This window comes from Octopus bimaculoides, chromosome 8 (assembly GCF_046866305.1).
Source record: "Octopus bimaculoides isolate indiv1 chromosome 8, ASM4686630v1, whole genome shotgun sequence".
In the NCBI taxonomy this organism is placed as follows: domain Eukaryota; kingdom Metazoa; phylum Mollusca; class Cephalopoda; order Octopoda; family Octopodidae; genus Octopus; species Octopus bimaculoides.
The window spans coordinates 95,354,200-95,366,643 of NC_142935.1; the positions used below are offsets into that span (position 1 = coordinate 95,354,200).

The 12,444-nt window shown below is 32.5% G+C and overlaps 1 protein-coding gene across 21 annotated transcripts in view; it reads right to left on the reverse strand.

Annotated features, from left to right (window-relative positions):
• LOC106874579 (single-stranded DNA-binding protein 3) overlaps positions 1–12,444 on the reverse strand; it is a 186,456-nt gene that overhangs the window by 1,146 nt on the left and 172,866 nt on the right. The window lies entirely within an intron of this gene.

Consider the following 12,444-nt stretch of genomic DNA (forward strand, 5'->3'; position numbering starts at 1 on the left):
ACACATATACTTATACAGATGCATATATGTGCATGTGTATTGAGTGTATATAAATACACACACACTTTCATATATACATGTGTATATATTACATACATGTATATTTATTATGCATACATGCATGTATGTATGTATGTATGTGTGTATGTGCACATTTGTTATGTACACATAATGGTATATATATATATTCAGTACATACACACATGCATCTGCACATGCATGCACACATACACATTGAGAAAGACATAAAATGTAGGATAGCAAAATGAACAGATTCTGAATAGTTCCAACTATTGCTTGGAAATGTCAAATTGAAAATGATATAGATGGATGGATAGAGAGAAAGAAAGAGAAAAGGAGAGACAGAAAGAGAGAGGTAGATAGTAAGTGAGACAGAATAAAATGGTGAGAGATGAAGAGAATTATTTATGGTCAAAACAAAGAAAAGATAATGTTCATGATGATGATGATGATGATGATGAAGATTCTGGCAACAATGACAATGATGATTCAGAGCCAATAAGAAGCAATGACGAGATTGGAGTTGAAAGATGTGAAAAATATACACGAGTATTAAGTGAAAAGAGAGAAAGATAGAGACAGACAGACAGATAGAGAGAGGTAGTAGTAGTAGTAGTAGTAGTAGTAGTAGTAGTAGTAGTAGTAGTGATGATGGTGGTAGTAGTTGTAGCACAATAACATATCCATGAGAAAGCATGTGAGAAAATTGAAGGTGATAATTGCTGGTATCTGCCAGTAGTATCTCTGCAATAACAATAGTTACATCATATAATGATTAGAAAGACATCTTGTAAAATGTGTGAGAATGAAGAGCTTCTGTGGACATTTTTCACTGACAATGAATGTACAAACATTCGCACGCATACAAATGTTGCTTTGACTTCTCATCTCCAACACCTTGGAGCAAAAACATCAGACCATCACCAACAAAACAGAAATAGAAATAACAAAAGACTTGTGGAAATATTCCATGTTTGAAAACAAAAGTGGAGGAGGTGGCTGCCAGTAAACTAAACTGGACACATTTGTCACACTGTTTATAAATCTGTTTCCATTTAAAAAAGACTTTTAGACCTGAAGGGAGATGTTGAAATCCCCCATTTCACTAAATACATCAAACTGGATGTAGCAATTGGTAGGAAAGGCTGGTTTGTAAGGAGGGTGAGCAAGAAGGGAGGAAGCTGCCATTTATAAGATTTTCTATGCAAGTTGTACACACACACACACACACAGATATAAATATACATACGTGTATTACATACACAGAATTATGAACATAAATCAGGGAGAATTGAAATTAAAAGAAACAAAAATCAATAACAGTGGAAAGGTCATCACATTCAAGCAATCCAAGGGTGACAGGGATCAGGGCAATGGTAAGTAGCATTGATGAGAATGAGCAGTAGTAGTAGCGGTAGCAGTAGTAGTAGTAGTAGTAGTAGTGGTGGTGGTGGTGGTGGTAGTGATAAGTAGTGGTGGTAGTGATAAGTAGTGGTGGTAGTAATAGCAGTGGTGGTGTTGTTTGTAGTAATAGTAGTAGTAGTAGTGGTAGGTGATAGCAGTGGCACTGGTCAGTGGCTGGGTGATGAGGTGAAGGGAGGGCTTACCGTTTGAAAAACTTATGGCTATGACAAATGAAAAAAGATATATATATATATATGTTGTTGTACTTGGGGATGGTCATATTGCCAGTTTAGCCAATATATATATATAATGGATCATGGAAAATAAGATGGTAAAAACATCGAAGTGAACTACAACAATAGTTGAAAACCTTCACTGCACATTGGCGACAAGGTTCTCTCCCTATATTATATATACACACACACATATATATATATATATATATATATATATAAAAGGTGAATGTGGTACTTTAGTTTAGGCACCAGAATTAAGTATGGTATTTGGATTTATATATATGTATATATATAGACACACACAGAGGTGAGCATGTACATGCACACATACAAATTTATACATACATGCATATGTATGTATCTCTGTATCTATACTGGGGTAGTGTACTGACTAAATGATATGCCATGCTTGTTAGCCTATGGCATGGCATAACATGCATATACATACATACATACATGTATGTGTATGGATGAATGCAACTTCTCAGGAGATTTTAAAAAAACAATCAGCAGCAGTGAAAAAGACTGTGTGTGTGTGTCAATGTATGTGTCTACACATACATACATATATATATATATATATATATATATATATATATATATATATATATATATATATATATATATGTATGTATGTATGTATGTATGTATATATATATATATATATATATATATGCATTACAATTTACAGGTTGTTGCTTGGCTGTGGATAGCAGGTTTTGAGTTCTTTTCTAAAGGTAGAAAAAGGAGGGACAAAAATGTAGCATACAACCTGGTGAGGTGTACAAAATCATTTTGAGGTCAGCTGTTACTCGCTTCTGCAATGTCAACTACCAGTCTTCTTGAACACCTTTTCCGCTGTAAGCTGCTTTTCCAATATCTAGAAAGTTCTGTGATAGGGCCTGTTAAATCAGTCCTCGCCAAATAAACTATGATCCAACCAGAAATTCTTTAAACTTTAAATAAGAAAAGTAGAGCATATACCTCCACTCTTCATATTATTGCTATGATACACTCCATCCAATACACAAGACTGACTATTCCCAAAGTTTATACAAGAAGCCCCAATATGTCCAAATAAAATTTATTGCTTCAGAGACAAAACCTTTAGCATTTAAGCCAGTAATATCCTGCCTAAATATTCTACCTGCTTTATGTTTGAACCAACTAAATCCAACTCATAACGCCTACCTTATAATGTTGTTCTAAAAACAAACATCACATCATTGAAATCTCAAAGCTACAAGATAATGTACAGTTAATTTGATAGAATAATCTAAATGGTTAAAGGGTTGAATGTAGAACACTTTCTAGAATTTTTTTTCTATCTTTTTCTCTGCTACCAAATTCCGTCTTTTACAACACACACATACATGTAAATTGCCTTAACACCAACTTCAGCCACAGACATTCAATGAGCCTAGAGGGTGTGTGAAAGCTATGAGCACAGACTATCTGTTAGATCAACCATTATAAAAATATCAAAAACTTAAAGTACTAGCAAATTTTAAGCCCACACACTTAATTGCTATGACTTGAGCTAAACCAGGACTACCTGATCTCTACATCCTATTTAGATTTGTTTCTCTCTTTCAATGAGGTGTTATATTACTTGAAATTTGCATGATTAAAACCAGCAAGAAACACTTTTAAAAACTGCAACGTACACTACTTTTGTATTATTTATTTATTTATTTATTTGTAAGAAGATAAACTGTTGGAAGTCATTTTAAACATTATGAAACAATATTATTACTGGTGCTATGTTGGTTATGACGAGGGTTCCAGTTGATCTGATCAACAGAACAGCCTGCTTGTGAAATTAACATGCATGTGGCTGAGTACTTCACAGACACATGTACCCTTAATATACTTCTGAGAGAGATTCAGCATGACACAGAATATTATAAGGCTGGCCCTTTGAAATACAGGTACTACTCATTTTTGCCAGCTGAGTAAAGTGAAATAAAGTATCTTGCTCAAGGACACAACAAATCACTGGGAATTGAATTCACAACCTTAGAATTGTGAGCTGAATACTCTAACCACTAAGCCATGCACCTTCACAAAACAAATATCATTAACCAATCATAATCTCAAGAGACAAAATACTTAACTCTTTTGATATCAACCTACTTGAGACTGTACCTGTTTTTATGATTTAAACTTACTGTTTTAAAGTAATCTAAATTAAAAGTTTTATGTTAAATTGCACTCCTGCCCCTGCATAATCAAGACAACGTTATTTAAATAAATTCTTTGTTATTTACAAAATCACTTAAAAGAAAGACAGTGTATCCCAAAAGAAATAGGGAAACAAAAGCGTTACGATATTTACCAGAGAAACAAAAAGCACAAAAATGGTATTTCTTCCTACTCACAACATCATAGGAAATAACAGTCTTTTGTTCACACACACACACATACACACAATGTCCACAATGTCATGGAACCTAATATTCCTTCCTATTCTACACCATAGAACATAGCAAACTTCCCCCACATCACACCACAAAGCCTAACATAAAGCACTGTAAACAGTTTAACGACATGTGTAGGTGCTACAGCTGTTAGACATCAATAAATATCGTACAGATAGATCATGCACCAGAAACCAGACAAAATAATATATCCAACCTCACTCCTTCCTAATTAAGCTAAAATGTTCTGATAATATAATACACAAACACCACAGACACACACATCATACAACAAATATGGCTCCATACAATGACTATACTAATCAATAATACAATCAACTCTATATATATATATATATATATATATATATATATATATATATATATATACATACCAACATTGTGAACATCAACAGGTCTGGTACTGTTCTAGATAAGATCATATCAATATTAAAAGGAAACAAAAGTATCACTAAAAGAAGAATTTGTCTTTGTGACAAAACATCCAACAAAACATTTATTTAACAAACTCGGCTTCCATCACAGAACTCTTTCAACTACATGGCTATATTGAATTAGTAGATTCTTTCAACATGGAAAATTGCTTTGATATGCAAAACTTAGAGACTATTACAGAATAAATTTCATCTCTGTCCCAACTCAGAAATTATCCTGATTCCACTCTTATCATAACACAAGGGGTCCTCTCTCTCTCTCTCTCTCTCTCTCTCTCTCTCCCTCTCGCTTTGTAAACATAACGTGTGTGTGTGTGAGAGGTCAGATCACTGCTGACCAGAGACCTACTGCAAGTAATAAGCTAGTACAGGCCATAAGCATCTGAAGTCAAGCTGGCAACCTCAAAAGGTGAATGTACTCAAGAAAGTCAATGGCCATCCTATATTGTATGCAAAGCTACCTTTGTGTGCATGTGCATCTACATGTATAAGTAAATCCACCTAGGAGAACATGCTCACTTGGAAACTATTGTTTATGGCTGTTCATTATGCTTTTTATTACCTGTTGCCAGTTTTAACAGCTTCAATTACTGAGAGAGTGGCACCCATGTTGCACAAGTATCTGTCACTATAAAATCCTGTGTTCAAGCACATCTTGTCTTATCATTTCTTGCTCTGCAAACAAATGGCAAGACAAGGGTCCTTCAAAACAAAACATGACAAAAGATCGTTTTGGTTGTAGTGCTTGGGGTGTCACATGCATCAGTGGCAATGAAACACTACAATTTCTTTCCTTGTATGGAGATGGAAGGGATAAGATAAGTGGCAGAAGTTGCAATTGGTGATTCACCAGTCACTCTTGTGGTTGTATTCTTTATTGGAGAGATGTTGATACCTAGAAGCCTTATTCTTGCTATACTTTTGTGTCTTCATCATCATGGGGACCCACAAGTGGAAGGTAATTTTAGTGCAAAAGCTAGTCACTCAATAACAAGTCAGCAACCCCTTTCCATATATCAAGCCTTTTGAGTAGATATGGTAGATGGAAACTGCAAGAAGCCTATCGCATATGTGTGTGTGTGTCTGCTTGTCCCGAACCACCACCTGAAAACCAGTGTCTGTGTGTTTACATCCCTGTTACCCAGCGGTTCAGCAAAAATAGACCTATAGAATAATTACTAGGCTTAAAAAAGAAATAAATACTGGGGTTGATTTGTTTCACTAAAATTCTTCAAGGTGTTGCCCCAGCATGGCTGCAGTCTAATGACTGAAACAAGTAAAAGGCAAAAGATAAAGTTATTACTGTGTGTCTTCATCATCATCATCATCATCATTTAATACTCACTTTTCATACTGGCATGGGTTGGACAGTTTGACATGGAGCTGTTCAGATTCCAATTGTTTGTTGTGGAATGTTTTCTATGGCTGAATGCCCTTCCTAATGCCAACCACTTGAGTGTGCTACCAGAGAGGGCATCTGGTTATAAAACACTGCCTTAAAAAGTCCCAACCAACTTACGTCAACAAGGAAAGACATGTAAAAATGAATATGATGTATGTCTTTATGTCAACATCATTGTTTAGTATCCACTTAAGATCGGATTTGTTGAGAAGATTTTCTACATTCATTTCTACAGAAGATTGGAAAAGAAAAACCTAATCTATATGACTTTCTGTGGGCAAAAATGGTGGATTCATGTTTACTTCCCTTACAAACTACATGTCTTGTGATAACTAGTTGGGGAGGGGACTACTTTGCTTGAATGACAGTTAAGTGCTGGTGACAGGAAGAGCATCAGATCATAAAATACTGCCTCAAAATTTTTTTAAACAACTCCAGATAAGCAAGGAATAGTAGACATAAAATGTGTGTGTATGCATGCATATATATAATACTCATTTTCTCCTATGGTTCAATGGCCAAATGAATATTAACACTGAGCAGTTTCCATTTACACTCACAAGGCTTGATCTCAAATTAAGACAGTGGAAGAAGATACATGTCTAACAAACAGAAACAATGGCCTACATCATCATTATCATTCTTTTCCTTGTTTTCTATTTTCAATGTTTGCATAGACTAGATGATTTCCTCCAGCACAGCATCTTAACAGGTCTATACATGTGTATATGTATGCAAGAACGCACACACACACACACTTGTGTGTAAAGTAGAACCCTCCTTTATAAAAAGTATGTTGCAACTCTTAGTTTCATGCTAAATAGAAATAAATAATTAAGCAATTATTCAACTGACAACTTGCAATATTCAAAATTCTAAATTGTCGGTATCAGCTTACTTATTCATTTTCATAAAATGTGGAATTTAGAAGAGTGAGAATGTATTTTTTTGTAACAGACTGATTTATATTTTACTGTAATATATGCATTGAATACCACATTTTTGTTGATGTCATTAAATACATTATGCATTTTAAAAGTTCCCCAAACAGTAACATAACTCAGCTAACAAATGGGACCAGATGAGTTTCTTAATGGACATCTTGTGCATCCCTCTCTCCTTCCCTTCCTGTTCTTAATTGTAACCTTCCTTCTTCATTAATTAAACTGCCTTAATTCTATTCTCACTCCCTGCAACTGCCATGACTTAGAAATTCCAGGATAGCTATCAACCACACAAGCAACCAATAGGCAGCTTAAACTGGATATGCCCAAACAACTGAACAGAAGTACCATTTATACTATACCATTTTTAGAACAATGCAGAACAGCTATCTTTCCATATTGACATTTTCTAAACTATATATAACAATATAAAGATAATACTAAAAATTAAAAAAGCAAAATATTAAATAAAAGTTTTCTTTATCATTTAAATGTTAAAGAGACATCTGACCCACCTTGTAAATGTACGTGTGTAATGTGTTTGTGTCTGTGTGTGTGTGTGTATGCATGTTGTTTTGCATATAACCTCCTAGATTTATGGCGTCTTGAATCTTGTCCTACAAGGTTTTCTCCTATTAATTCAACACTTCTGAATTGCTTTCTATGATAACCGTATGGCTCTCCATGCCAATACCACTGCACTCACACTTTGTTCATTATCAGACGGTACATACACTCAATTCTTTAGTAACAGTAACTACAGCTAGATAACATGTAATCCCACCCCTGCACTGCAGCCACTTCACACCCCTACATATCATTAATGTCACTATGAAACATACATGAAAACTTTCATGCCATTTACACACCTTGTATAGAGTGTTGGCTATATACAAGATAGCACAGACAATCAAATACCCTAACACTGAAATGATATTATTATGAAAGAGAATTCTAATGAAGTGAACAACAACGGGGCACTAGTTAATAAACAAGAACACTGGCCTGTCTTTATATATGCTTCAGGTTTAGCCAGATGTAGAGAAGGAGTGTTGAACTGACCAAGTTTCTATAAACCAACTGCATGGAATGTTGTGTATATCAGGTAAAGTAAGACACAGGTGAGAGATGAGTGAAGCTGTAATACTGCCTGGCTGTCAGCATCAAGACACCCTACATACTGGCAGTTTTGAAGAGAATTGTCTGTTAGAATTGAAATAAATCTACTAGAAATTTCTGTAAAGCTGTTTTCATGCATGAAATAAATGTAACACTTATGACAGTGATAATGGTAGGGTACTAACTCAGGATTTGTTATTTAATAAAGAATAGTATTTCATTAATAGTCAACTAAAGTGAAGTGTAAAAACAGCATGTAATAATTTAACCAATACCTTTACCAATTTAGCATTTAAACCAGCTATATCCCAACCTAAATATTCTACCTGTTTCATGTTCAAACTGACCAGATCTTACCTCTCATATCATCAACAGTAACATCATCAAAATCTCAAAGCTATGAGGACATGCATAGCTAATTCAAAACAATACAAATAAATAAGCATTACATTTGACAGCGTAATCTGAATGCTAAAGAGTTAAATACATCTGTTTCAGTACATATAACATGAAACCTAGCTAGGTGAACATGTGACCTGACACAGCTGTAATATATAAGAAGATTCTGTGTCTGGGGCAACATCACAGTGAAATGGCAAGGTGATGAGAAATACTAAGACACACCAAAACAGTGAGTTTAATGGCGCATCAAAAATGAAAATGCTATGATTGTCAGAGATTCATGATGAAATGTAAAAAAAATTCACCTATTATTTGACTTGAACCAACATGATAAATATAGGCACAAAGTCTGAAAATGAGTGAGAGGGCACTAGTTGATTACATCGACCCTAGTGCTCAATTGGTATGAGAGGCAATGTTAACTCTGGTAGTATTTGAACTTAGAATCTAAAGCCAGAAGAAATGCCACTAAACATTTTGTCTGGTGTGCTAATAATTCTGCCAGCTTGCTGCTTTAATCAGCTTAATAAATATATAAAAGGAATATACAGCTACATAGTGTCTTTCAAATGTGGTGTGAAGTTATCCGAGCAGTTTGTGGGGAGAACTGGCAATTCAATGTTCACACAGGTCATAAACATCATGACATTTCCTATGAGCTCTTAGTTTTAACACCTTGCTTTCAAACTAGAGCTCACAATTACAATAATTTAACAAGAAAAATATATAAGTCTAAATAATCAAACCCATGTGATATATATATATACATATGAACAGAAAAACTATTTATTGTTAAATTTACATTAAATAAGTTTCGTATATAGACAGGATTCAAGACAAAACTATAGTACTGTGAAGAGTGGGAGACGGACAGCCTTTAAACAATATAACTCCACCCCTATAATAAAGAAATGGAACTGAGAAAGTAAAAAAATACAACTAATGGCCAACCTACAGGTAGATTATTATTAAACTAATGAGAATTAGTGAAAATCTGGAAGAGAATGCTTAAGGAGATAAAAAAAAATTTTAATGACAAAAGAAATTTTGGAAAAAATGAAATCATATTCATAATATAAATGTAAAATTTCTTTTAAAATGTTCAATAATTTATTGGCACTGATCAAACTGTTATTCTAGGAAAATATACCAAATTTCCACATATATATATATACATATATATATATATATACATATATATATATATATATATATATATATATATATATATATATATATATATATATATATATATATAATGTTCAAATTGACTAACAAACTGGAAGAAATTCGCCAATATTAACAATGGCATATTTATTCAATGAATTGAAGATAGATTTTGTAACAATAAGGAAAAACTTTTCAAAAGGTTGTGAGTGTGATCAAATTTTTGAGGGGAGAGTAAAAAAAAGTACTTACCTGAATATTGCATGACTATATTAGCTTGAAATAGAAGAGTCAGGTAAAAAAAATCAAAAAAGTCAAGATAGAAAAATAAAAAGTCTTTCAAAGAATTAGTGAAAGATTCAATGCTGATTCAATTGTAACATAATTTGGAAATATATATATATATATTATATATTATATATATATATATATATATATATATATATATATATATATATATATATATATATATATCAGAAACACTTAAACTGTCTAAATGTAAGGGTTAATAACTATTTTAACTGACTTAATGATAAAATAAGTTAACAGGAAGACTGTGATGATGATCATAATAATAATAATAATAAAAAAAGAGGAGAGACATAATTTACACAAAGTTTTAAATACTGTGATATAGATGATCTAACTGGTTCACTGAGCTTTCATTGACAATACCTTAAGTTAGGTTTCCAATTTTTTTTTTTTTAAGGGAATGTTTTCCTAAGAAATGTAAAAAACATTATAAAAGCAAAGAATACAAAATAAAGTTTAAGAATTTTGGCAAAAGTAAAATATTTGGGATGCTTTGTCTGTGAAAATGTGTTAGCTGCTTTTGCAAAAATTGAATTTTTATGAGTTAATATGTACATATGTTACCTAAACTGTTTTCTGGAAAATAGATTTTTAGAAATATAAATAATAACACAGGAAGAAATAGTTTCTAATTCATAGGCATGACACTTTATTTGCTTTAAATTAATAATTTTTAATTAAACTTTGAAGCCTTAAGTGCCTTTCATTTGTAAAGCAAAAGTATCCGCTAATAATGTGTTTGATCAACAGCATTGGCTTGGATGAATTCATAAACTTTTTTCATCAGTTTCATTAATGAGTCACTAGTGTAACATTCAAGACAGATTATTTATCATTACTGTAATTATTGTTGATATCAAAAATTATTAAATAGATTAGGTTATAAGTTATAAGAGACATAAAAATATTCTATTTCCTAAGAGCTGCAATCAAAAGCTAGCAATCGGACTTGTTTCTCTTGTTCATAAAGCCATGCCTGACATCTAATGCCATTGTTCTATTGAGTGGACATCAGTATACTGTAGGAACTAACAAATTTACTAACCATAACAACCAACTTGATTTATTCCCCTTTGTTTTAAAATTACAATTCAATCACATGGATGATAGGTGTATGTGTGTGGACGAGAAACTGGAGGCAAATACGAAATCCGGAATAGAAACGGGAGTGTTTTGCTGCTGTTCAAATTTTAGAAAGAAATGACTAATTTTAATAATCTTTTTTTTATTTCAATTTTTGTCTAAATTAAGAAAATATTTTTTTTTGTTTTTAAATTTTTTTAAATTGGTAGAAATTTGTACAGTGTAAATTCATAAGATATTACTGTACCTATCCCATTGTAGAAAACTTAGCATACTCACCTGGTTGGCTCTTTTAAATAGTGAAAGGTTTAAAGTCTACATTAACTAATATACTCCTGAAAAATTGCACCCTGCCAACAATGGGGCACTTCAATATTATATACTGCTAATGGAAATGAATCTACAAAATCTAGTCCTTTCAATATGCACGGAACAACCTTGATGTCAATTTCCTTTAGAGAACACATGTTTTATGATCAAAATTCAATCATTTAATCTACATACAAATGATGCAAAATTCTATACTACTGCTGTTACTATTATTATGTAATTAAAAATCATTATTATTATTATCATTATTAATATAATTAACTCATATAGGAAATGAACTATCTTCCATATGCAATGCAACATGGCATCATGTGCACCAACTGTGAAAGTGTTTAATCTGATGAAGATAGATGGCCAAATAAAAGCAAAATAGTGGTGTAGTAGTGTACAGCATATCAAGTTATTGTTATGTTCAGGTTTGAAGTTTACCAAAATGTCCTACTAACCTAAGTAATAGGAAGATGGTTGTAGTGATTAAGTAGCTTGTAGCAAAAGTTATGTGCTATACACTCACATTGAGACATTTACCAGGAGTAGAAGTCCAGTTGCTGTCCAGACATGCTACCTGTTTGAAAAGTGTCACCTTTGAAGAATTCATGAAAACGGAAGTAAAATATATTAAATTTTTTCACTTACAATGTATGTGGAATAACGCAGCCTTAAACAGCAAATTTCAGCTTTTAATATATAATATATATCTATATATGCATATGTATACACACACACATATATACATACATATGTACACATGTATATGTATATATACATACATATACATATATATTCTTAGTATATACATATATGTTGTGTGGATGTATGTGTATAATATATATATATATATACACACACACACACACACACACACACATACACACACTGCCAATGAAATGCATTATCTCACCATAGCCCAACAGAAATCAATGGTATTCACAAAAGGTGGGGATTATCACCACAATGGCTCAGTTTTGTTATATTTACTACCAAAAACTGGGACAGATTATTTCTATGAAACAACAAGCAGATTATTTAAGAATCAATAATTAAATGATAAAAATATTAATATCTTAATGAGGAAAATTATTAACCATAGAGTATAATATATAATTTAATGGAGTTCTAAAGTGGACATATCAACAGAGATTGTACATA